This window comes from Pipistrellus hanaki (genome assembly GCF_964339955.1).
Source record: "Pipistrellus hanaki genome assembly, chromosome: 10".
NCBI lineage: Eukaryota > Metazoa > Chordata > Mammalia > Chiroptera > Vespertilionidae > Pipistrellus > Pipistrellus hanaki.
This window is the reverse complement of record NC_140512.1, coordinates 51110156-51124138: the sequence shown is the minus strand read 5'-3', so window position 1 is coordinate 51124138 and position 13983 is coordinate 51110156. Positions and strand designations below refer to the sequence as shown.

The 13983-nt window shown below is 41.9% G+C and overlaps 1 protein-coding gene and 1 pseudogene across 8 annotated transcripts in view; both read left to right on the top strand.

The window, feature by feature from the left end:
* CALD1 (caldesmon 1) overlaps positions 1-13983 on the top strand; it is a 185642-nt gene that overhangs the window by 123200 nt on the left and 48459 nt on the right. The window lies entirely within an intron of this gene.
* LOC311628955 (small ribosomal subunit protein eS1-like) lies at positions 2265-3300 on the top strand (annotated as a pseudogene). Its single transcript has one exon. The product of its transcript is annotated as a small ribosomal subunit protein eS1-like (transcript).

Sequence of the window (13983 nt, the reverse complement as noted above, 5' to 3'; positions counted from 1 at the left end):
CGCCATAACAAACAACCGCAAACTAGGAGGCTTACAACCACAGAAACGTACTGTCTCACAATTCTAGATGCTACCAGTCTGTAGTCAAAGGTGTCCCCGGGGCCATGGTCCCTCTGAGTCCTGTAAGGAGAGGAGCCTTCTGTGCCACTTCCATGCCTCTCTCCTAGCTCCTAGTGGTTTGCTAACGTTAGTGGTTTTGAGTGTAGATTTATCACTCCAAACCTCAGCCTCAGCCTTCACAAGGCATTTTTCTGTGTTCTTCACATAGTCTACCTTCCATGTATGTCTGGGTCTGTGTCCAGAGTTCCCCCTTTCTATAAGGACACAAGTCACATTGAAAGAGGGTCTATTCTTACAACCTCTTCATAACTTAATTACCTCCATAAAGGCCTTATTTCCAAGTAAGACCACATTCTGAGGTACTGGGGTTAGGGTGTCAGCAAATCACCTTTAGAGGACACAATTCAACCCATAACTAGTACGGAAAGATTCCAAGTACTTTAACATCACATTTTGTAGCTGAATTCATAGGCAATAAGTAGGGTAATTTTCGAGTGCAATTAGAATGCCTGCTGGATGAAAGGGAGTGGGACGGTGGGGACATGTGGATGCTTTGCTGCCAGGCAATGTGTCTAAAGCCGCTCCAGTGAGAATCAGACCAGCCTCCACGCCTAGAGCTCTGGTCCACCAATTCTCCACTGAGTATGGGTGTTAAGCCCGCCCCAAAGAAGAACAGAAAAGGGGATTATCCTCTTCCAACAGGAGACTTGCATTTTCTGGCATGGGAAGATGAGGCTGTCTGAAGATAAATTTCCCTTTACATTTAATGAGAGGTGACATGAGAAAGTTAGAGATAAAAGGTATTTTTGGATATTTTAGCTACAACACCCCCACCACCACCACCACCACCACACACACACACACACACACACACACACACACACACACCCCGCTCAAAAAAAGAAAGACAGATACCCCTGGCTGAATGTCTCAGCTGGTTGGAGTGTCATCCCATGCACCAAAAGTGTGCAGATTCCATTCCCAGTCAGGGCACGTACCTAGGTTGCTAGTTTGCTAGTTCAATCCTGGGTTAGAGGCATGTACAGGAGGCAACCGATCAGTGTTTCTCTCTCTCTCTCTCTCTCTCTCTCTCTCTCTCTCTCTCTCTCACTTCCTCTCTCTCTAAAAATCAATTGGGTGAGCATTAGGAAGGGAGGAAGGGAGGGAGGAAAGAGAGAGAGAAAGGAAGAACAAGGAACTATCAACAAAAGATAAGAATTTCCCCTACATTTATTCTCCATTTCTCAGTATTCTCTGGTGTTAATATTTTCAATGAAAAGGAATTTATAATCCTGAGTCAGAAATATTTTTAATGCCCAATTCTCCCCTTCATGTTTGGAAAGCATACCTTGGAAGACTTATTTCCCATATAATGAGGAGGAGGGAGAGAAGAAGGATCATCGCAATAAGCATAACAATAGAAACGGTTAACACTGGCATTGCTTACCATGTGCCAAATGCTGTTCTAAGTTCGCTGCAAATATTAGTTCATTTAACCCTTCAACAACACCAGATCACCACCTCCATTTTACAGATGAGGAAAAGGAGGCCGGAGAGGTTGATTGATTGGCCCACCTCCGCCCTGCCTGGGGGTGTGCGTGTTGACTGGCTCCTGGCTCCAGGCCTCTGCTGCTTCTGGTAGCTCCCTCACTTTCTGCAGCTTAACACTTAACGGATGTGATTCCCCGCCTGTGCTTTCACAGCTCTCACCTCTGGTCTTTGAGTGGGAGGATCTGGCAGCAATTATAATGTGACATCAGATCCTGCTTGATGAGCAAGCTTCTCCTCCTGGCAGAGCAAGCCAAGAGAGGGTGAGAGGAGGGTCTGGAGAGGGTCTTTGAACTTTCATGACGCATTACCTTACATCACCAGTCCAGAGGACAAAATACTGCCTTACGGGCCCTGTGAAGAGACAGTGAGTGTACCTCTTCCCCCATGGGGAGGCTGGACTTCCATACAACTAGCAACTCCTCTCGTTTCATTGTTAATAATATCGCATGACTTTCTTATGTCAACTAAAAGAAACTAAAATCTTCGAATAACTTTCAATTTCTCCATATCTTAACTGCTAAATCTTGTCCTGTCAAAGTAAAAAAAAAAAACCTGAGACCTAAGAAAAAATAGATATGCTATACTGTAGCAGTACAAACAGCCTAGACCAGTGGTCGGCAAACCAGCTCTCGAGCCACATGCGGCTCTTTTGGCCCCTTGAGTGTGGCTCTTCCACAAAATACCATGTGTGGGCATGCAGGTACAATGCAGTGTGATTGAAACTTCGTGGCGCATGCACAGAAGTCGGTTTTCGGCTCTCGAAAGAAATTTCAATCGTTGTACTGTTGATATTTGGCTCTGTTGACTAATGAGTTCGCTGACCGCTGGCCTAGACTTTTGGGTCAGCCACATGGTAGCTAAAATCCTACGTGTGTCATCCTGGGCAAGTGAGTTGTGCCAGGTTTGTTCATCTAGACTTAAAATAAGAATAATCTTGTCTACAAAGGGAGCCAAGAAGAAAGCGGTTGATCCATTTTCTAAGGAAGATTGGCATGAGGTGAAAGCACTGGCTGGGTTCAACATAAGAAACACTGGGAAAGCATAGTCAGGGGAATTCACAGAACCAAAATTCCGTCTGGTGGTATCAAGGGTCATGTTTTTGAAGTGAGCCTAGCTGATCTGCAGAATGATTAAGCTGCACTTGGAAAATTCAAGCTAAATACAGTACTGAGGATGTTCAGAGCAAAAACTCCCTGAGTAATTTCCATGGCATGGATCTTTCCAGTGGAGACAAAATGTGCTCCATGGTCAAAAAATGGCTGACCATGATTGACGCTCATGTTAATGTCAAGATTACCAATGGTTACTTGCTTCATCTATTCCATGTTGGTTTTACTAAAAAACCACAACCGTCAGATTCAGATGACCCCTTATGCTCAGCATCAACAGGTCCGCCAAATCTGGAAGAGGATGATGGAAATCGTGACCCGAGAGTTGTAGACAAATTACTTAAAATCCAGATAGCGTTGGAAAAGACACAGAAAAGGCTAGCCAATCTATTGGCAGCTCTATGATGTCTTTGTTAGAAAAGACAGAAGGCTGAAGAAAGCCACGTTGGACTAGGAAAACTCAGGGAGCTTCATGGTGAAGATAGCAGTTCTGGAAAAGTTACTGGGGATGAGACAGGGGCTAAAGTTGAACGAGTTGATAGATATGAGTCCTCAGTTCAAGCATCTGTTTAAAATTCAGACATTTTTTTAAAAATATATTTTATTGATTTTATACAGAGAGGAAGAGAGAGAGATAGAGAGTTAGAAACATCGATGAGAGAGAGTCATCGATCAGCTGCCTCTTGCACACCCCCTACTGGGGATATGCCCGCAACCAAGGTACATGCCCTTGACCGGAATTGAACCCGGGACCCTTCAGTCCCCAAGCCGATGCTCTATCCATTGAGCCAAACCGGTCCCGGCTAAAATTCAGACATTTAATGCTGACAAATAAAAAATACTGTTTGTGGGGTTGAGGGGGAAAAATAATCCTATCTATTCAATGCTATTGTAAGGATTCAATGAAATCCCATTGATTGCCTGGCAGGTAAAAAAGTACTGCACAAATGGGAATTAATCACCATTAAATAAGCATCTTCATCCTTTTAAACAATTTATTCATTTGCTTCACTTATTCAAAGTCAAGGTTGACTGGTCTAATACGTTCATCTTTTATTTTTTAATCACCAAGGTTACTGTTTATTTTTAAATAGACAGCGGCTGTTGTGTTCAACTTTTTAGCTTAGAAATGTTACTACAACTTGAACAAGGAGTCAATTTTAACAGTAAGCAGCCCAACCCCAGAAGAGTGATGTGAGTTCTGGGGTCTCTCACAAAGACCTGAACACCCTTCATTCAGAGGAACCTGGGGAACTTGAAGACGTAAATTCTCTCTGGTAGTTTCAGAGCTCCTTGTCTGAGCAGAACCATATGTTTATGACATCCTTGAGGTGGGTGAGAGCACCAGTCAGAAAGGCCCCAAATTCTACTCTTGTCCTGGCTGACTGCAAATCACCGAGCTCTGCCAAGCCTACTTCTTCAGCTGTGAAGTAGGGATAACAGTGTCTATCTCACTGGTAGTCTAGCAATCACATCAGAGCATGCCCACGATGGACGTGTTTTGTAAATTCTAGAGAGTTAGAAATTGTCATCTGTTATTGCTTGAATGGATGTGAGCTCATGAGTTGGCTTTGGAAACAGCTTAGCCACTACACAGGATGGGATTAACAGGACAGCCCTGCTGACACAGATCATAACAGGGAGACTTCTTATTTTGATTTGGAAGCTACTCCAATAACATAGAAAAAAAAAAAAGCCTGGTGAATGGTGCTACACTGTGAGAAGACAAGAGGTGGTAAGCTAAGACAAGGGTCAGAACATGGAGAGAGGACCCCTTAGACATACGAGAAGCGGATATACAGAAGGGGACAGGGCTTTCATTTTGTTACAGGGTTTAAAAAAAAAATAAAAATAAAAAAAGCAAATGACACTTGTAGGTGCAGGTGTGTGCTCTAGAACTGGAGAGACCATCCAATCCCAGCCCTTCTATAATAGATGGGTAAGACCAGGTACTCATTGAGTACGTAGTCAACTCCCCGGAAGCATTTAACTTGAAATTCCTTGACTACATTTCTAAGGCAAAACCTCTTTTAAAAAAAAATGCATTAAAAAAATTAGGATTGAGTTTTTTTGGTTTGGCCTTCAAAAAAAATTTTTTTTAATCCAAAACCATAATTATGGCGTACCAAGATGGATTGTTCTCCATGCAGTGAGGATGTAATTTTTCCAGTCTCCTCCCTCGGTGGCTGTTACCCTCTCCTCGTCTTTGATGAGCTGCACATGTTGTGGAAGCCACTCCTGGCCTCAGACAGAGCAGTCCCTCGCCCCGCTGCCAGTGTCCTAATAAGGGAATGAATGAGCTCCTATTGGTGAGGTAAGAGGAGTCAGGCGGCGGATGATATTTTTGCTGATTGAGGAGGATAAGGTGTGGTTTGGCAGGTACCCTGTTGGTTTGGCTGGGTCCTGACCTCATTTTTTCTTTTTTCTTTTTTTTTTACAGTTCAAATTCCATGAAACAGACGCGAACAGTTGTTTTCTCACGGGTCCTTAGCTGAGCTTTGAGAATAGCATCCTAACACAAATTACCCAGGATGGGGGAAAGAACTATTGGGGGCTATAGGATGTTTTCATCACAAAAGGAGGTTAAGATTATACAATAGGTTAAACCTTCCCAAGCACCAGCGAATGAAGGTGGTGTCAGACTCAAGTCAAATTTGGTCATGGAGAGAACAAGGGAAATACCACACAGTGTATTGAACCAAAGTTTAATAAGTTTAAATTTCTGATCTGTGCAACAATATTACTTTCTGCTGGTAAATATTGATATACCCCAATTAAAAAGTAAATAAAAGAAGCAAAAAGAGTTCAGCATTTAGGACCATCAGGGAGAGTGTCCTCATCTACTTTTACTTGCCTCTGACTGCTCTCTGCACTCTGTGATCTGAATGACTCTACACTGCCTTTGCTATAACTGCCTTTGGCTGGGACGGTCCGCTCATTATGAATCAGTGTGTCTCATCCTGGCTGCAGTCTGGAATCATGTGGGGAGTCTTAATGCCTGGGTCATACCCCCAGTGGGTCTGATTTAATTGGTCTGGGACACAGCCCGGGCAGAGGGATTTTTTAAAAGCTCCCCCAGGTGATTCTACTGTGCAGCCAAGGTTGACGGCCTCTGCTCTAAATGCATCTTCTATTATATCCCTCAGCTTCCAGGCTCCTTTTCTTCCTGAGTTTGTAAAACCTTTAAAGAACACACACTATATGTGTGAAACAAGTTAGACGGGTTTCTTCTCAGGCTCACAGGTTCAATCCAGTTGTTTAAAACCTAGCAGTAGAGAATCGGCTTTCAACCAAAATCAACTTCTAGATACATATACATTGGAATTGTTTAAACTTTATTTCCCATGCAGGGAAGGGGTAAAATTCTCAGCCAGATAATTGGAAAACAGTGTACCTGTTTCAAATTCAGAAATAAGCTATATTTTTAATATTTTCTCTGTGTTTATGCAAGTTATTTGTCCCTCAGTATTTAGTTAATAAATACTTCTTTATTTTACTTTTCTTTTACATTTTTTTTTAATTACAGTTAACTTTCAATATTATTTTGTATTGGTTTCAGATGTACTGAATAGACAGTCGTATACTTTACAAAGTGTTCCCCCAATATTTTGGCTTTTCTTTTAATATTAAGCCACGTACGCATCCTAACATGTGAAATTGCTATCTGTTGCAAGGATCGGATGATATGACCGAGAATTTTCTTTCAAACTAGAAAGCTAATTCATTAACAATAAATTAAACTGGCAAAATTACCATCTTCATCATTTATACAGGGTCCTCCCTATTGAGACAATAGGGGTAGAGGAAGAGAGACAGGTTCGGTCAAAGAAAAAGACTCAGGTACAGGTTATCATAAATCTTTGATGAATGGAGAAATGGAGTAAAGGGAGTCAGGATACCCTTAAAAGGTATTCCTTTAAGAATGCCATGGTAGTATTCCAGGCCTCAGCATGGGTGTGTTTTAATATACATAGCTAACCAGAGAATTATAGCATGAGAACCATGCTATGGGAAAGGCATAATAACAAATGTTCACTTTGTGTATTCTTCTTTGTCTAGAATGTATGTAGAACAATAAAGTGACCTTGTTACCTCAGACAAGTTATTCATTGGTGGGTTGTCTTGGTTACATTACAGTCTTCTTAACCAGACTTTGTTCTATAGGTAAAATGTTTACAGATCATGTCATGGTTGAGCATGTCTGTGGCCAACTGGTTTATTTTTGTGCTAGTCACTGTTTTTTTTGTTGTTGTTGTTGTTTTTCCAATTACAGTTAACATTCAATATTGTTTTCTACTAGTTTCAGGTGTACAGCATAGTGGTTAGATAGTTCCATAATTTACAAAGTGATCACCAGATAATTCTAGTCCCCACCTAGCATCATACACAGTTATTACAGTACCAATCAACTTTATTCCCTAATCTGTGTTCTACATCCCCAGGACTATTTTGTAACTACCAATCTGTACTTCTTAATCCCTTCAATTTGTTCACTCAGCACTCCCAACTCCCTCCCATCTGGCGGCCCTCAGTTTGTTCTCTGTATCTATGCGTCTGTTTCCGTTTTGTCTGTCTGTTTTGTTCTTTGGATTCAACATATAAATGAAATCATATGGTATTTCTCTTTCTCTGTCTGACTTATTTCGCTTAATACAGTGGTCGGCAAATTCAGTCAACAGAGCCAAATATCAACAGCACAACGATTGAAATTTCTTTTGAGAGACAAATGTTTTTAACTTAAACTTCTAATGCCACTTCAAAATAGACTCACCCAGGCCGTGGTGTTTTGTGGAAGAGCCACACTCAAGGGGCCAAAGAGCCTCATGTGACTGGAGAGCCGTGGTTTGCCGACCACTGGCTTAATATAATACCCTCTAGATCTCCCCTTGTAGTTGCAAATAGTAAGATTTAATTCTTTTTATGGCTGAGTAATATTCTCTATTTATCCACTCATCTATTGATGGGCACTTGGGTTACTTTTATATCTTGACTATGGTAAATAATGCTACAATGAAAATAAAGGTGTATATATATTTTCAAATTTGTGTTTTGAATTTCTTTGGATGTATACCCAGAAGTGAAATTGCTGGATTGTATGGTAGTTCATTTTTTTACTTTCTTTTTTTAACTTCACCCAAGGACTGTTTGGTGTGCAGGCCAACAGTACCCTTCTGAGCCACACCAGCCAGGGCCAATTTTTAATTTTTTGAGGAAATTTCATACTGTTTTCCATAGGGGCTGCAGCAATTTTCAATCCCACCAACAGTGCACCAGGGTTCCCTTTTCTCCACATCCACGCCAACATTTGTTGTTTATTGATTTTATTGAAGATAGGTATTCTGACAACTGTGAGGCGATATTTCATTGTGATTTTAATTTGCATTTCTCTGATGATTAGTGACATTAGCATCTTTTCATATATCTATTGACAATAGGAATGAGAAGTGTCTATTCAGATCCTGGGCCCATTTTTTAATTGGATTGTTTGTTTGTTGAGTCTTGAATTGTATGAGTTCTTTACAAATTTTTTATATTAACCCCTTATCAGATGTATCATTGCAAATAATGTTGTTCCATTCGGTCTTTTCATTTTGTTAATGGTTTCCTTTGCTGTACAAAATTTTTAGCTCGATATAGTCCCATTTGTTTATTTTTTCTTTTGTTGCCTTCCCAAGGAGATGTATCAGAAAACATATTACTGAGAGGAATGTCTGAGAGTTTCCTGCCTATATTTTCTTCTATGAGTTCTATGGTTTCAGTTCCTTTTTTTATGGTTTCTGGGTGCCTTTTTTGTGTTTTAACATCTCTTTGTTGAAGTTATCAGTGAGTTTCTCTATTCTTCCCCCAGCATTTCTACAGCATCCTTATAACCTGTGGTTTATAATTCAGTTTCTGATAGATTTCTTGCTTCCATTTCATTCGGTTTGTTTTATAGATATGTCTTCTGTTTTTCATTTGGACATATTTCTTTGTTTCTTCATTTTGGTTGCTCTCTGTGTCTGCTTCTATGTCCTAGAAACAAACTAGATGCATATCTGCTATGGCTCCCAGTCTTAGCAGTGCGGTTTTACATAATAGATGTCCTATGAGACCTAGTGGCAGAGTCTCCATGATCACCTTAGTTGGATGCTTCAGAGGTGTCTTTTGTGTGGGTTATATGTGCCTTCTTGTTGTAGTTGAGCCTTGATTACTGTTGCTACATCAGTTAATGTGATTAACCCTTAGGCTGGCTGTGAGGATTAGCCACCACCACAGCACATGAGCTGCTGTGCTGGGCCTGACATGCAGTGGGATTTGTCCCATTAGGTTCTGGTGTCTGCCAAGACCTCTCTTTAGGAGCACTGCTATGGAATTAATTAGGTGGCATGCTGTTGTGGTCTGAAGCCTGCCAGCAGGTGTATTGATTCTGGTGCCTTTGAGAGGGACCCCCTTGCAGGTCGATGCCAGACATTGCCTGTGAGCAGCCCAGGGCTACCTGTTAGTAGATGCAAAATAATCTACAGTTGGTAGGTGCCCATGCAGGATCTGGATGCACTTGGAAAGGGCCATGCTGAGAACAAAGGGCCTAGGGCCAGTCAGCAAAAGGACCAAGGCACCACATAACCTACCAACCCCAGCCAGCTGCCTAAAAAAGCCCAGTCAATGAAAGAGCCCCAGGTGGTATATGAATTGGGTGAGACAGGGTCTCAGGGAGTCACCAACGTGGGATGAATATTGTTCACCTGGTTAATACTGATTTGGATTTGGTGCCAGTGTAGGCAGAGACACTCAGCAAAAGAGTCTCAGCGTGCAGCAAGGCCAGCTGCCACCGCCTGAAAAGGGCCTTGGGGAATGGTCTGGGTGGAGCTAGTGGAGTTCACCAGGTTAATGCAGATTCAGACTTGGCCATGTCTGGGGAGGGTTCAACATAGGCACAATGGCATGTGTCCCTCCAACCCTCGCGCTGAAGCCACACAACTCAGTTTCTCCCTGTATGTCTCTGTCATCCCCTGACCTGGACAGAATTCCTCGAGAGTTTTTTAAGAAAGACTGCAATGCGAGCCCAGGCTGGTGGCTGCCAAAAGAGCGGTAGGTCTTGTGTCATTTGGGTGGGGCATGGTCTCAGACAGTCTTCAGGGTGTTCAGTAGCCTAATCAGGATCACATTTGGCCAGTGTGGGAGGCAAGCTCAACACAGGCACAATGGTAGACATCCCTCCGGCCCTTGCCCTGAAGCCACACAACTCAGTTTTTTCCTGTTGGTCTCTGACATCCCTTGGTCTGGAAGGAATTCCTCCGGAGTTTTTTTTAAAAAGCCTGCAAGGCAGGCCTTAACTGGTTGCTGCTGAAGGAACCTCAGGCCATGTTCGTGTTTGATAGGGCAGGGCCTCAGGTCGTCGTCAGGGTGGAGCTAGAGGAGTTCAGAGTTGCTTGCTCTGTGTTGGGAGAGCTCAGCACTGGAAAGATGGCATCCATCCGAGGCAGGGGAGGAAGACTCAGGACAGGGGCAATGGCGGCTGTTCCTCCGGCTCTTACCTCTAAGCTGCACAACTCAGTTTTTCCCGGTGTATCCCTGGCACCCCTCCAGCCTCTATCCCTTTGCCGGAGCCCGAGGTAAGTGCCTGCGAGTGTGCGTTTGTGTGCTGACTCTTTAAGACAGCGATTTTCAACCCGTGTGCTGCAAGGACTTTTAAAGCATGCAGTACTTGACTATGTAGTCAGGGGCACTGATCTCTTTTCCCTTAGGTTGTCAAATTTTAAAAAATGTCATCAGCCAACACCACAATAGCCATGAATGAATAAAAAATTATACTTTTTTTTTTGTCAGATAGGCAAATATATATATGTATTTGTGTTTCCAGCAACCTTTTGTCTCATCCAGATGGACAAAAATCCCTGCTGGTTTTCACAGCCAGATGTTAAGTGGCTCTTCTTCTCAGCACTGGTGTTCCATCCATGCTGAAGAGCCAAGCATGGAGCTGCGACCCCTCACTCTTCAAGGGGAACCACTGCAGCTGAGGTAGCCCTCAGGGCTCTTCAAGGTCACATGAGAATGTGGTGACCAGCCTGTTTCGTGTCTTCCTTATCTCCTTAATTATAGGACTTCTGTTCAGCTGCTCCTCAGGTGGTTATTCAGGATGATCACTCTTATAATTTAGTTGTAATTTTCTTGTGGTCATGGGAGGAAGTCAGTGCGGCATTCTCTTATTCCGCCATCTTGACTGGAACCGTCATCACGGAGGAATTTTAAAAAAAGGTTTTTTTAACCATCCATCTTACAAATGAAATAATTTGAGAGTGCAGTAACAGAATAGGGAGAATTTTTGAATTTTGGAAGTTATGGATTAATTAAATGTCCAGAATAAGTCATTACTCTCAACTTCCTCACAGGAAAGTTCATTACCAAGGTAGAAAAGTCATTTAGAAATTCAGAAAGCCAGAGCTAGGAATAGAAATTAGAAAATCATCATCTTAAAACGAACAAATTATAAGCATAATTGGGATTACCCAGAGTGAGTATGTTGAGTTAGAAAAGAATAGAGCTGAGGAAGAAGGCCCAGAGGAAACTACAAAGCAAATGGTGGACAGAGAATTTCAATAAGGAAGGTGTGGTCACCAGTGTCAGAACTGTTATTTGGGGTATTTTGATCAACTGAATAAGTGGTTACCATATCTAGAGGTAAAATAAAATAATATCACTTCACTGGCCCAGATAGATACACCCCTATATTGAGATTAGCTACAAAGTAATTAAGCTAATGTGTAAGCCTCACTGAAATGTAAAAATGATAAGATAGCCCATGACACCATGGAATTAGCTAGTTTGCCTCTCTTAATGATTTATCCAAGGTATTACAGAATCCATTTTGACTAGAGCACATGAAAATATTGCTAAGACTAGTAAGTCAAATTTGCTTAGTTGATCTACTTGTTCTGAATTATTTTTACTTTCCACTGTAAATACAAAAGGCTAAAACCAACTCTAGACTTAATAGTCCAGAGAGAGAGAGAATATGGAGGGATATAAGAAATTTATAAGGGAAGGTGACACAGAAGGAGTTATGGAGGCGGGGGGAAGCATGTAACAGGAAAATATTGAACTTCTGCTCTGTTCATGAGCCACGCCAAGGCCAATCATGTGACAAAAGCAGAAACAGAGGTCAGCAGCACACACACATATAAGCTCTGAAGTAGGTGAGAGTCCACAATCAGACTGGAAAACACCAGTTGACTCAGTTTGACATTAATCTTGCCTACTGACTAGTTTCAAAAGTCAGATATCACCCAGCCAATGTGGCTCAGTGGTTGAGCATCAACCTATGAATCAGAAGGTCACAGTTCGATTTCCAGTAGGCAGCATACAGGAGGCAGCCAGTTGATGACTCTCTCATCATTAATCTTTCTATCTCTCTCTTCCTCTCCCTTTCTCTCTCTGATCTCAATAAAAACATATTTTTTAAAGATAAGGAAGGTCAGATATCTTCCTTATCTATAACATTTGGTTCTTTTTAATAAGGAAAACATACATTCTCTAGCTCTGAACTCAAGGGAACTTTCAGTATATAGTTGCAACATAATGCCATCTTTAAAGAAAGTAGCGTAAGAATGAGAAACAAATTTATAGTAAGTGCGTTTTGGACCAATGAGTACAATTCTCCATGTGCTGGCAAGAACGCTTGGACTAGTAGTTCCTTCCAACTTCTGGCAGGAAAGAAGCAGGAGAAATGCGAAGTGTTGGGGATCTACCTCCAATATTTTGGCTAACACTCTTCTGCCTTCAAGTGTAGCCTTGAAGCTGCCACTGTCACTCTTAGGTTGGTTTAATGTGGCTCTTCCCGTCACTTCCTAGTACTGAAGCTTAACCTGAGAAACTATTTCTTCCCTTCAGCTTCTGGAACTCATGATCAGAGAGCAAGCCCAATGGCCCACACACTGTGGCAATGGGCAGAGCTGGCTTTCCTGGTTCATATGCACACACATGCCTTTGAAACATGCTTTGGGGGTGGCCTCCTACCGCTCATAAAGCTCTAATAACTTTAACCATGTTTTGGTTTTTTTTTCCAGTAAATACTCATGAGTCCAGTACAGAATTGTTAGCCTTTCCCTATTTATGAAACTGAGTCACATTTCATCAAATCTGCGATTTTAGAAAGCATTGTTGTCCTGTATTTGCCACTAACACTTGTAAAGGCTTTGTGTTGGTCTGTTTGTCCTTTCCATGTCTGATTCAGATAAATCCATATGAACTTAAGCAGTTTTCTTTATATTCAGGGAACAGAATTTGCCTTCATCATTGTTAATCAGACCCCCTACTTGCCATTGGTAAGTGTCTAAAAATATTTATTAAATGCCTTATTGATGCAAGGCACATTGGGAAGGAGAGCTAAAAAAAAAGGCGTAAACCATCTTGCTTTCAACAAACATAATGTGGGAGACAAAATGATAATACACATAACAAGATTAAGGTGATATAAGACAAATATGTGGAACACAGGAAAAGTGTATCTCCCAGTTGACCTTCATCATATCTGGTAAGACGTTGTCGTCACGGAAGAATGTAGCATTTGAGCTGGCCTTGTGGATACAGACGATCCCTCTAGGTAAAAATGGAGAGGATAGAAGAGCATGCCTAATTTTTTTAACTGATAGTAGTACGATATAAAAAACTTGAGGCATTGGCTTAGATCAGGGACCAGCAAACTTTTTTTTTTACCTGCGGTCATAATTACTGGAATGTGGCATTGGAGTGTGAAAGCAGCCATAGACATCTGGGCATGGCTGTGTTCCAATAAAAGTTTATTTACAAAAACAGGATGTGGGCTGGATTTGGCCCTTGAGCCAGATCCCTGACCTAGATGACTGAAGCTCTTTGTTAAATCCACAGAGCACCCTAAGAAAGCTCATGCAGAGGCATAGTTTAGAAAGCAAACAGGTACGGGACCTAAAGACCTGGGTCTGGTCCCGACTGTGTGAGTCACTTCACCCCTTAGCCCCAGGTTATGATGGATGACAGGTGGAGCTTGGATTGAAAATAACCCCCAAATCCCTTCTCGTTTAATTATTCTGTAGTTCTCATATCACCACAGTGCAGATTTCACCTGGGATCTGATTTATTAGCAAACTAAGTGAAAATCTGGTTTAATTCTTGTGGGCACAGTGAGTACATGAAAGTAGAGAAGATGGTAAGAATAGGAAAGGCTATACATGCTATTCTGAAAAACGAGAAGTCGTAGTCCCTGCTCTTGAAGGACCCTCTGCAGTGCTTCTGTTCTACGTGACGGCAG